The sequence below is a fragment of the Schistocerca cancellata genome, chromosome 1 (assembly GCF_023864275.1).
Source record: "Schistocerca cancellata isolate TAMUIC-IGC-003103 chromosome 1, iqSchCanc2.1, whole genome shotgun sequence".
Taxonomy (NCBI): Eukaryota; Metazoa; Arthropoda; class Insecta; order Orthoptera; family Acrididae; genus Schistocerca; species Schistocerca cancellata.
The window spans coordinates 1,090,443,726-1,090,456,832 of record NC_064626.1 but is presented as its reverse complement, the minus strand read 5'-3'; positions in this window follow the sequence as shown (position 1 = coordinate 1,090,456,832).

Below are 13,107 nucleotides of genomic sequence, written 5' to 3'. Positions count from 1 at the left end.
CAGAGGTGTGGATGTGAGCTTGAACAAGATGAAGGTCAACATCCAGGAAGGTGGCTTGGGTTTTGGAGAAGGACCAGGTGAAATTCAGACTCGAAAAGGAGTTGAGGTTATGGAGGAAATTAAGGAGTGTTTCTTCACCATGAGTCCACACCACAAAGACGTCATCTATAAACCTATACCAGGCCAGGGGCAGCAGCTGTTGTGTCTTCAGGAAAGCCTCCTCTACATCTACATTTATACTCTGCAAGCCACCCAACGGTGTGTGGCGGAGGCCTCCATGCGGCCCATGTAGAGGTTGGCATAGGATGGAGCCATCCTGGTTCCCATGGCCATTCCCCTGATTTATTTGTAGGTCTGGCCTTCAAAAGTGAAGTGATTATGGGTGAGGATGAAGTTGGTAAGTGTGATAAGGAACATGGTTTTTGGAAGATCTTTGGGTGGACGTTGGGAGAGGTAGTGTTCAAGGGCAGAGAGACCATGGGTATGTGGGATGTTTGTGTAAAGGGATGTAGCATCTATGGTGACAAGAAAGATTTCAGGTGGGAGGGGAGTGGGAATGTATTTGAGGCGTTCTAGGAAGTGGTTTGTGTCTTTGATGTAGGATGGGAGTCTGCAGGTGATAGGTTGGAGGTGTTGGTCTACCAGAGCTGAGGTATGTTCTGTTGGGGCCATGAAGCCTGCCACAAATGGATGGCCAGGATGTTTCTCTTTGTGGATTTTGGGTAATAGGTAGAATGTAGGGATATGTGGCTCAGATGGAGTGAGTAGGTCTATGGAAGCCGTTGTGAGGCCTTGTGAGGGAACTTTCTCTTCTTCACTGTTATATATTTTCGTCACCAATTGTGCTAGTTTCATTTCTCTCCCTCCAATTATCTTCTTCTGTTTATAGTCCACTTCTCTTTCTTTATTTATTAATTTATTTATTTAACATTCCATAGTTTTAATGTTCGTTATTCGCTGTTTTCCAGCCAACAATCACTGCCAACAATCTTTTCCACACCTACCAGTATCATCCATTTCCGTCAATTTCGTGTTGCTGGCGATCCTTTTGTCACAGGCAAATTTTTGGGACATTTTTACGCCACCCACGATCTTTTTTGGGCCACCTGCGATCTTTTTGCACCACCTGTGATCTTTTCGCGCCACCTGCGATCTGTTTTGCACCACCCGCGATCCTTTTTGTGCCACTCGCAATCTCTTTTTTTAAGCAAAGTGTGTTTGTTTGCCCTGACCTGGACTTACTTGCTTGGTCTGGTGAATCTTTATCTGTACTTTTCTTATTTAGTGGTCTTCCTTTGGTATTGAACATTACCAACAGATTTTATTTTCTTTCTCGTCCTTCCCTCCTTGTTTTATTCCTTCTTATTATTACTATTTTAACTTTAGTTATTTAATTTCCCTACCCACCAGTTGTCCACTATGTACCCTAATCCTATACCACTTCACTTTTGAAGGCCAGACCTACAAACAACTCAGGGGAACGGCCATGGGAACCAGGATGGCTCCGTCCTATAACACCCTCTTCATGGGCCGCATGGAGGAGGCTTTCCTGAAGACACAACAGCTGCTGCCCCTGGCCTGGTATAGGATTATAGATGACGTCTTTGTGGTGTGGAGATGTCCAATACCCAGTAGCAGAGCATGCCATCCAGCATAATTCTAGGGACCTAGGAACCTGCTACAACATACATGCCATTTGGCTTCTCCCACCCAACACCAGTCACTCGGAACTGTGGAGATGTCCAATACCCAGATGTGGAGATGTCCAATACCCAGTAGCAGAGCATGCCATCCAGCATAATTCTAGGGACCTAGGAACCTGCTACAACGTACATGCCATTTGGCTTCTCCCACCCAACACCAGTTCCTCGGAACTGCGGAGATGGGAACTTGCACTCCAACACATCCTTTCATCCCACCATCCCCCTGGACTGAACCTACGTTAACCAACCTCACTCCCATTTACTCTTCAGCCTTCTTCTTTTTCCCCTCTCCTATTTAGCCTTTCATATATCTTTTCATCCTACATAGTTGTGTTTATCTTTATACTATATACCTCTTTACTTCTGTATGCATCCTCTTTGGTTTGAAGCTGGCACAGTACTTAGCAGTAGAATATCTTTGGCTTTCCTCTGACAACCATGCCTCCATCCTTGCTACCCTCCCTGTTTACCTTTCCCTGTTGCTTCATAACTTGGGTTGTGAGTAACTGAATCCACTTTCTCTTCTATCCTTTTTTCCCCTCTCTCCTCCCTGATGAAGGAACATAGTTCCAAAAGCTAGGAATGTAAATTTTCTGTTCTGTTTTGTGTTATCTATCGGCTGTACTGAGGTGAGGTAAGTACTGGCCAGCCCCTCTATATCTTTGTTAGTATTTGTTTCACATCTTTATATGAGATTTTCCATTAATAATTTAGATCACCATTATGCCAGTTCTCAGGGTTTCTTCCCGTTCCAGTCACATATGGAGTGTGGGAAGAATGATTGATGGAATGTGTCTGTGTGTGCAGAAATTATTCTAATCTTGTCCTCATGATCCCCAAGTGAGCAATGTGCACGGACTGTAGTATATTCTTAGAGTCATCATTTAAAGCCAGTTCTTGGAACTTTGTTAATACATTTAGCTGGGGTAGTTTACATCTATCTTCAAGAGTCATCCAGTTCCTCCAGTATCTCTGCGACACCCACCCTTGGATCAGACAAACCTATGACCATTCATGCTGTCCTCTGTATACATTCAATATTCCCTGTTAATCCCATCTGGTATGGGTTCCACACAATTGAGCAGTATCCTTGAACTGTTAATTCGAGTGATTTGTTAGCAATATCCTTTGTGGAATGGTTGCCAGTGGCAGCGAGTGAGGTGTTCCATTGGTGGTGCCAAAAAAAAACTTAGTTTCGTAGCATCACAAGTATTACAGAATTTTGTTGAAAATTCATATATTTCATAAGATATTACATCAAATAAAACATATAGAGCAACAGAAATAAACACTTATTACAACAGCGGCCTTCTTATGCACAGTAAGAGATTGATATATTTTTGGAGAACATGATGACAAGTGTTTGTATAAGAGAGAGAGAAAGAGAGAGAGGGGGGGGGGGGGGGGTTATTTCAGCTATCTTTTTCACATGTCTGCATGAGATATAAAATGTAACACTGACTCCAAAAATCTCTCTCGTGCACACAAATGCACATGTGCCCACACATATCAACAACATAATTTTTCACTTCTCACAGGGTATGTTCGATCACTTTTATGTGGCAGTCGTAAGCAGGGGATGTTTCAATGTATAGTTGCTTAAGATACCGGTGGAGATCGGGCCTGAACTACCTTGTAATGACACTACCAACCTCAGCTAACAATTGCACTCTAGCCTCTACCAAATGATTTATGTGCTCCACTTGGCTTTGAGTTGTACTTGCTGATTGTTTCCATTTCTTAATTTGAAATGAGTGCAGAGAGCAATCTTGCTCTGTCACAGGGTTCGAATATGACTCTCACTACACCATATGGAATCAGCATCCATATAGGGAGACGAAAATTTAATAGTCATGGGTGACTGGAATTCGTCAGTAGGAAAAGGGAGAGAAGGAAACATAGTAGGTGAATATGGATTGGGGGGAAGGAATGAAAGAGGAAGCCGCCTTGTAGAATTTTGCACAGAGCATAACTTAATCATAGCTAACACTTGGTTCAAGAATCATGAAAGGAGGCTGTATACATGGAAGAAGCCTGGAGATACTGACAGGTTTCAGATAGATTATATAATGGTAAGGCAGAGATTTAGGAACCAGGTTTTAAATTGTAAGACATTTCCTGGGGCAGATGTAGATTCTGACCACAATCTATTGGTTATGAACTGCAGATTGAAACTGAAGAAACTGCAAAAAGGTGGGAATTTAAGGAGATGGGACCTGGATAAACTGAAAGAACCAGAGGTTGTAGAGAGTTTCAGGGAGAGCATTAGGGAACAATTGACAGGAATGGGGGAAAGAAATACAGTAGAAGAAGAATGGGTAGCTCTGAGGGATGAAGTGGTGAAGGCAGCAGACGATCAAGTAGGTAAAAAGACGCGGGCTAATAGAAATCCTTGGGTAACAGAACAAATATTGAATTTAATTGATGAAAGGAGAAAATATAAAAATGCAGTAAATGAAGCAGGCAAAAAGGAATACAAACGTCTCAAAAATGAAATCGACAGGAAGTGCAAAATGGCTAAGCAGGGATGGCTAGAGGACAAATGTAAGGATGTAGAGGCTTGTCTCACTAGGGGTAAGATAGATACTGCCTACAGGAAAATTAAAGAGACCTTTGGAGAGAAGAGAACCACTTGTATGAATATCAAGAGCTCAGATGGCAACCCAGTTCTAAGCAAAGAAGGGAAAGCAGAAAGGTGGAAAGAGTATATAGAGGGTTTATACAAGGGCGATGTACTTGAGGACAATATTATGGAAATGGAAGAGGATGTAGATGAAGATGAAATGGGAGATAAGATACTGCGTGAAGAGTTTGACAGAGCACTGAAAGACCTGAGTCGAAACAAGGCCCCGGGAGTAGACAACATTCCATTAGAACTACTGATGGCCTCGGGAGAGCCAGTCATGACAAAACTCTACCATCTGGTGAGCACGATGTATGAGACAGGCGAAATACCCTCAGACTTTAAGAAGAATATAATAATTCCAATCCCAAAGAAATCAGGTGTTGACAGATGTGAAAGTTACCGAACTATCAGTTTAATAAGTCACAGCTGCAAAATACTAACGCGAATTCTTTACAGACGAATGGAAAAACTGGTAGAAGCCGACCTTGGGGAAGATCAGTTTGGATTCCGTAGAAATGTTGGAACACGTGAGGCAATACTGACCTTACGACTTATCTTGGAAGAAAGATTAAGAAAAGGCAAACCTACGTTTCTAGCATTTGTAGACTTAGAGAAAGCTTTTGACAATGTTGACTGGAATACTCTCTTTCAAATTCTGAAGGTGGCAGGGGTAAAATACAGGGAGCGAAAGGCTATTTACAATTTGTACAGAAACCAGATGGCAGTTATAAGAGTCGAGGGGCATGAAAGGGAAGCAGTGGTTGGGAAAGGAGTGAGACAGGGTTGTAGCCTCTCCCCGATGTTATTCAATCTGTATATTGAGCAAGCAGTAAAGGAAACAAAAGAAAAATTCGGAGTAGGTATTAAAATTCATGGAGAAGAAGTAAAAACTTTGAGGTTCGCCGATGACATTGTAATTCTGTCAGAGACAGCAAAGGACTTGGAAGAGCAGTTGAACGGAATGGACAGTGTCTTGAAAGGAGGATATAAGATGAACATCAACAAAAGCAAAACGAGGATAATGGAATGTAGTCGAATTAAGTCGGGTGATGCTGAGGGAATTAGATTAGGAAATGAGACACTTAAAGTAGTAAAGGAGTTTTGCTATTTAGGGAGTAAAATAACCGATGATGGTCGAAGTAGAGAGGATATAAAATGTAGACTGGCAATGGCAAGGAAAGCGTTTCTGAAGAAGAGAAATTTGTTAACATCGAATATAGATTTAGGTGTCAGGAAGTCGTTTCTGAAAGTATTTGTATGGAGTGTAGCCATGTATGGAAGTGAGACATGGACGATAACTAGTTTGGACAAGAAGAGAATAGAAGCTTTCGAAATGTGGTGCTACAGAAGAATGCTGAAGATAAGGTGGGTAGATCGCGTAACTAATGAGGAGGTGTTAAATAGGATTGGGGAGAAGAGAAGTTTGTGGCACAACTTGACTAGAAGAAGGGATCGGTTGGTAGGACATGTTCTGAGGCATCGAGGGATCACAAATTTAGCATTGGAGGGCAGCGTGGAGGGTAAAAATCGTAGAGGGAGACCAAGAGATCAATACACTAAGCAGATTCAGAAGGATGTAGGTTGCAGTAGGTACTGGGAGATGAAGAAGCTTGCACAGGATAGAGTAGCATGGAGAGCTGCATCAAACCAGTCTCAGGACTGAAGACCACAACAACATATACATTATTACATTGGTTCTGCCTTTCCAGGAGCACAGAACATGGACATAGGCTGCCAGCCCTGTGAAAGGGGTGTGTGGTTTGCTGGTTTGCCATCCCCCCCCAATTCGATAATCTCCCCTCGACAGCAGAACTCCTCATTTGTTTCACGTTTGTGGCCAACTGCCAGAAAAGTGTCTGCTACAACATGAGCACCATTACAAGAAATAATAAAGCATGTACAAATTATTCAAAATTGTAATCTGGATTTTGCGAAGCAAATGTAATCAAATTACCAACATTTAAAACTATAAGTGTTGTACTCACCAAAAGCAGCAACTCCATGATTTTGGGAAGACAGCATCAAAATAATTAGTAGGAATGATACTGTAAATCGATTTGTCACTCCTTCTTGTTGGCAAATAAATCTGTCATCTCAGACTGAAACATTCAATTTTACAGATGACTTTTCACAGGACAGCATCCCTAAGGCACTCAGTCATTCATCTTCCATGGCATTTTGTAGGAACATTTTAATTCTCTTGAGCATTGAAAAGCACTGCTCAGCTTCTGATGTTGAGATACGTATTGTGATCAGCAGTTTCAAAACTTTAACAGTCTCGTTGAATGTGTCATGAAGTTCAACCTCTCAAATCAGTGAAAGCAACGGAGCTGCGTCAGCAACTGCTCTCAACTCAGGCCTAGCATACAAGATTTGAAGCTCACCCTTCAACTTCCTTTTTTCCAGAAATGTATTTATGTCTTTAATTTCAAGGTATTTTCCTGGAAAATCTGTGCTGTATTTGTCAAAGTGATTTACATTAAATAAGTTGGCTGCAATGAGGTGTCCAGTGAACTGAAAACGTAATTTCATTCCAGAAAGGACAGCATCACATACTTCCAAAGCATCTCTTGTTTCATATCCACCAAGAATCCATGGCTTCTTGGCAGGCATTGTTTCATCATTTTTGAAACTAATCTCATTAAGGATGGAGCTAATGTCCTCTTTGATGTTTCGCGTTACTGCTTCGAAGTTCTGGTTGTCTTGCATTGCTGTGGTCAGTTCAGTTATCTTCTGCTGAGGCTGATTAAAAGGTACATCTGCATGAGGCATTATCTAATAGAAAAATGATAGCCAGAAAATGAATTCATTATCTTGCAGTCTTTTTTTTTATGAACCAGCTTTTTCAATAGTATTATTTATTTTGTTTATTTTTCATATGGCAATACAGACAAATAAGAAAGAAACAGACGAATCACTAATATAACAAACGTTAATAATTGCAAACAAACATCACTAATATAACAAAGTTTTACGATAACAAACAAACATCAACTCTATTAATATAATCAATTGACTCTGGAGATGCGAGCAGGAAGTCATCGGGGCTCCCATTATAGGCTCTTCTGGAACACTCTTCAACAATGTGGCTGATGGTCTGATTTTCTCCACAGTCACACTGAGGGGATGGTAATTTAGCCCACTTATACAGGGAGTTTGCACATCTGCCATGACAAGTTCAAATCCTATTTAGAGTGGACCACATTTTGCATGGTAGGTCACACCCAGGTGGCTTTTGTGTGATGCAAGGCATGTTACGGTTTTGCCATGCATTCCATTTTTCAGACCATGCATTTGTGATACTGAAACCTTCTTTACACAGGTCCTTGCTGTTCTTGTTGGCGGGTTGCTAGATCGAAGCCTATTAGTGTTTGCAGCCTCAATGTCTTGGTGGATTGGCAGGCTTCGATTTCCCATAATGTTTTTGTATTCACATACAAGGGCAACAGTACATCACAGGTGTGGTGGCAGGATGTGGCTTAATATTGGGAGCCATTGTGTTGAAGTGGGTTTAATTACTCCAGAAATCATCCTTAGAGTGTTATGCAACTGGACATCCACCTTTCTTACGTGTGGGCTGTTTGCGGAGAACAGTATTCGGCAGCCAAGAATACAATTGCTAAAGCAGAGGTGCAGAGAGTGGAGGCTGTTGCTCCCTAGGTAGTACCACAGAGGTTTTGAATAATGTTGTTTCTTGTCTTTAATTTTTCGGCAGTCTTTGTTAGGTGCTCTTTAAAAGATAGTGTTCTGTCCAGCATCATGTCCAAGTACTTCTGAGTTTTATTGTGCCTGAGAATGGTGTTTTCAAATCGAATGTTGAGTCCCTCTTCAGTGAGTTTGTTGTTGAGATGGAAGCAAGTAACCTCTGTTTTGTGCTACATCTTGTAGCGAGGGCCCAATTGTCAGCATACCCGAACTTTCTTGATTGTGTTTCCAGCAGGTCTGCAATATAGAGGCTAAACAGCAGTGGTGTGAGCACTGATCCTTGTGTTAAGCCATTCTTTAGTCTTTTTATGTAGCTGTAGAAGATAGTTTTAAGCTCTCAATTCTTCCAGTGAATTCCATACCAGTAATAAGATTTTTCCTTGTTTTCAAAAACATCTTTTACTACTCTCAAATGGTAATTGCATCTCATCACACACAGGGGGCTAGGTTTTTGAATAATGCTATGCAACAATTTTGATCTCTGTGGTGAGTTAGAAAAGAAAGAAGAATTACCTGAAAGGTGTGCAAAAAAGATGTGGGCTTTACGATTAACAGAGGCTGCCATAGAGATAAGGGTGAACTGAAGCGCATAACAATGGATGTAGTTTGCATTTGGATATTTGTGTTCAATTAATTTCTGAACCCCATTCAATTTGCCACTCATACCGTTCGCACAATCGTAACTCTGAGCTATTAGTTTTGCTTGATCATCGCCAATTAATGGTTCAGTTTCTTTCAGAATACTCACAGCTATAGTTTTATATACAGGTTTTATATACAGGTTTTCCCTCAACAACATAACACAAAACAATAACCAATTGAAATTTGCAAGACACATCTGTGCTTTCATCTGCAATTATTGCAACATGATCAGCATATTTTATTTCTTTACAAACTTCATCATATTACACTTCCAGTGTGCATTGCAGTAGTTCATTGTCAACAGTCTTTGAACATTGGTGCTTGAATGAGATGAACTTGAAGATCTTTATCCAGTTCCACACTGAACTGAATTAGCTCACAAAAAAAACCCTTATTTTGACAGGAATCAGATTCATCGTGGCCCCTGAGAGCCAGTTCCAAAGCACGACAGAATCAAATACAGTTTACATACTTTTCTACACATTTGTTGTGGCTGTCAATTTTTTGTCTATATTGCGATTCTAATCTCTGCTGAATGTTGGTTTTGCCTAGAAATGAAAGACTAAGCACATTATTCATGTGTTGCTTTGACATTTCATGTACTTTCATTTTAGACCGTATAAGCCCAATATCAGTTATTCCAGACTTAAACACCAATGAACAGTGCCCCAAATAACACATGAGGAAAACAAAAAACTGTGTCACTTTCTTCACAACCATAAATCCATTTCTTCTTTTGGTAAATTTCTGGATTGAAATAATGGCACTGATTTTTTGTTTGCTGCTACAGATTCAGATTTGGGACTGGCCAACATGGTGTTTTTTATCTGAGAATCCTGTCATTTAATGACTTTTTAATAACTCATTTACTTTGTTCATGTTTGGTATTTTCACAGTCAACTGAATTTTCCTTTGCAGATAACACTGTTTGAAATATCCAATATTGAAATAATGCTTCTTAGTTACATAATCTAAGGACATAATTATATTCAAATTGCATATAGCTATTTATAATGATATTTAAGTGTATTATTTCTGTAATCAGCATAATGAAGCATTAATTAGCATTTAGGGATGCATTAGCAGTAACTTGCAGAAAGATAGTAAAACTGGATTACAAGAAATCTAACATGATCGCCAGATGGCAGATCATGTTTCTATAGGTCATACACTTTACTGCTCTCTGACAGAAGGAACATAAAGCTCTGAGTCAGACTAGATGTGGCTCCACCTCAGTCATAAGAACTGTGTAAAAACCAAAGGCTGAGTCTTTCACACAGCGCTTATGAGGAGAGACGGTGCCAATCCACAGTTGGCTCCACGCTTCACAAAACTACTGTGAGATTGCGCGTGGAGAAACGCACCTTTTCAAATCAGAAAATACATACTCCAAAACAATGTTTGAAGCACAGTTCACATAGATTTCTCTTTCTCTCTGTTTTATACAAGTGGTGCCACAGCACAGCTGCACTACCTCAGAAGCCACTGCTGATGGTTGCACTTCCCCAGTATTCTACCAATAAACAAGGGTCTGCTACCTGCATTACTCACAACTGAATCTATGTGGTCATTCCATTTCATGTCCCTAAAAAGTGTTACATCCAGATATTTGTATGAGTTGGTTGTAATACAACATGGTGAAAATGATTTTGTAGTGAAGTTTGCTATGTGTATTGTTGCTTAAGGGGCTCCGGAACGCCCTATACTTGCAATGTTAAAATAACGCTTACAAATTACATCTTTCCTCACAAAGTATTTGAGGTAGGAAGTTGAACTTTTTACAATTATTTATTGGAATATGGGCTACAACTTAACACAGGGATTTTATAAAATTTTAGTTCAGTTATTAAAGATGATTTTTTTTCAATTGTAATGAAAATTCACAACATTTTTTTGCAATTTTTTATTTATATATTCAAAAATATACAGTTTTTTGGAAAAAGGCTGTGTTAAATTATGCAGAAGGTACTGTGTAACATTTACTGAAAGTTTGAAACAAATATGTTTGGAAGATCCTTAGAAAACATGTAATTAGTATGAGAAAATAAAAGTTTTGGGAATCAAGCGACAAAGATTGGATTAACTTTTTAGTGCATTCCAGGTCCATAGGATGGATTATCTTCATCCTCTGCAAACTCCTCCTCCAGCTTCCTCTTGTTCCTCCTCCTGTTTACTCTTGCTTGTATTTCTAGACTCTTTACAGCCCTGTCTGCAGCCCGAAGGCATTCCTTGTCTAAAGCAAGCATCGCTCGTATCATGTTAGAACCTATCTTCATTCCCATATTTCTAAATACCTTGCACCTTACAATGTTGCCATCATTGAAAGTCGCAACAGCAGCATACACACCAAAGTGAAGTGTTTCTACTCCAACAAATACAGTCTTGGGGATTCTCGACCATATAACACTATTTACACTTTCATTGGGGTTTTGAGTTTTTCCGTGAATACACTTTTTCAACAGTTCAGGTGCTGCTAAGTCTCTGAAAATAGGTTTTATCACCTCCATTATTGCATGAGGCAGACTATGCTTATGAGTGTACACTTCACAAGTTAGCAATCCTTTGTTATATTTACACCAATTGTCTTCTTCTTTGGGACACAAGCTATGTTGGGGATTTTCATCGGTTGATGAAGTATGAAAAAAAAGTGCCCAAACAGCCTTCTTCATTTCGTCGACACTTTGTGTATTTCTAATAACTTTACTTTTACTCATTATTATACTTCAACAAAACAGAGACTCAAGAAACAGAATTAATTACGAATATTTTCAAGATAACGACAGAGTAAATAAACATGAAACAATCGACAATCACACCAGCGATATATATTGAACCATCACAGGTTAGCCACAGCACATACTTTATCTCACATCACTAAAATGTACCTGATGAACACGGACGTTAATAATAACACCATTTGACAGCAGTTTAACAGCGCCACAGTGGGTCACGCCCATGTAGAACACATTTCAAAAAAAATTTAAAAATAGTTGTAGTCTTCAGAATTGAATAAATTATATATCTATTAAAAGGTAATAGTCTGCAGATTCAGAAAACGCAAAAAAGTAAAAATTGAACTTTTCATGATTTTGAGCCTTTCCGGAGCCCCTTAAGACAAGAAAAACAATGTTCAGTATACCATGTCTTAATACGGATATCCTCCGCAAAAAAAAAAAAAAAAAAAAAAGGGACACACCTGAAGCTACTTCTATATCTGATGATGATTCTTCATCCAAGATAACATCCTGCATCCTCCCTACCAAAAAGTCCTCAATACATCACTAATTTCACTTCATACACCATATGATTGTACTTTTGACAATAAGCATAGATGTGGTACTGAGTCAAATGCTTTTTGGAAATCAAGAAATACTTCATCTACCTGACTGTCTGGATCCAAAGCATTCAATATGTCATATGAGAAAAGTGTGAGTTGGGTTTCAAATAATCAGCGTTTTCGGAATTGTGTGATTGCCATTGAGGTCATTCTGTTCAAGATACCTCATCATGTTTGAGCTCAGAATATGTTCTAAGATTCTACAACAAATTGATGTCAAGGTTATTGGATGGTAGTTTTGTGGATCACTTCTACTACCCTTCTTGCAGACAGGTGTGATCTGTGCTTTTTTCCAAGAATTGGACACAGTTTTTGTTGAAGTCATTTGCATTAGATTATAGTCAAAAGAGAGGCTAATTCAGTGACAAATTCAATATAGCTTATGACAGGGACTCCATGAGGCCCTGGAGCTTCTTTCAGTTTTGATGATTTCAACTATTTCTCAATACCACTGATACTGATACTTATTTCATTCATCTTTAAAATTAAATTGGGGCAATTCTCCTGGTTTCCCTTTGTAAAGGAACATTTAAAACAGAGTTAAGTGTTTCAGCTTTTGCTTTGCTACCATCAATTTCAGTTCCTGTCTCATTTACTAGGGACTGGACAGTAACTATGGTGCCACTACCAGCCTTTACATATGACCAGAATCTCTTTGAGTTTTGTGACATATCATTTGGCAATATTCTGCTATGGTAGTCATTGAAGCCATCATGCATTGTTCTCTTAACAGTCAAATGCATTTTATTCAGCAACTCTCTACCTATAGCCCTACACTTTGTTTTACACCTATTATGCAGTAATCTCTGTTTCTTTACAAGTTTCTTTACAGTGACTGTATACAGTTGAGGTTCCCTCCATTTATAAACTGCTCTACTGGGTATATGTCTACTCAGTGCATGATCAGCTGTTCTTTTAAATTTGAGCCATTCTTCCTCTATATGTTCCTGCCCTGTGCTGAAAGTTTCAAGATCCTCATTGAGATATGACACTACTGATTTTGGGTCTAGTTTACTGAACATATATATATCTTTCTGCTCGTTTTAGTTGTCCTTTGTACTTTGGTAATCATTGTTCAACAATCACTTTATGGG